The following is a 411-nucleotide window of genomic DNA, read 5'->3' as shown; positions in this document are numbered from 1 at the left end:
GCAGGTTTATTACAGACACTTCATTAAGATACTTTGCTCACAAGAATAAATGGTCTAAAGTATGTGGTAAAGAGATACAGTAATACTATGGTAGAGAACAGAAACTGTTTGAAGCTGTTTCTGTCTCTTCAGTCAGGTCAGTCTGATCTGACAATTAAGTCTGAGATATTCATCTAGAAAGCTAAGGTTTTGACAATAAAAGGAGTGTCTGGTTCAAAAGGTTATACAGCAAAAAACAGACTACATTTGAAATTAACCTCAAAGTTTCAACCAAGAATTTTAAATAAATCCTACCTTTGTATTTATAATTTGAATAGAAAGGATTACTTTATAGAACAAATAACTGCAAGACTTACATTTCAGATATTAACAGTGCTAACATATCAGAAACTGTAGTGTGAACTATACCAC

The 411-nt window shown here is 31.9% G+C and overlaps 1 protein-coding gene across 1 annotated transcript in view; it reads right to left on the bottom strand.

Moving 5' to 3' along the window:
- The window catches only part of UBAP2 (ubiquitin associated protein 2), a gene marked incomplete at its 3' end in the record, with an annotated part of 52,109 nt that overhangs the window by 38,718 nt on the left and 12,980 nt on the right, over positions 1-411 (bottom strand). The window lies entirely within an intron of this gene.

Source organism: Acanthisitta chloris, unplaced genomic scaffold (assembly GCF_000695815.1).
Source record: "Acanthisitta chloris isolate BGI_N310 unplaced genomic scaffold, ASM69581v1 scaffold6037, whole genome shotgun sequence".
Taxonomy (NCBI): Eukaryota; Metazoa; Chordata; class Aves; order Passeriformes; family Acanthisittidae; genus Acanthisitta; species Acanthisitta chloris.
The sequence above is the reverse complement of the archived record's forward strand: the minus strand, read 5'-3'. Positions and strand labels throughout refer to the sequence as shown.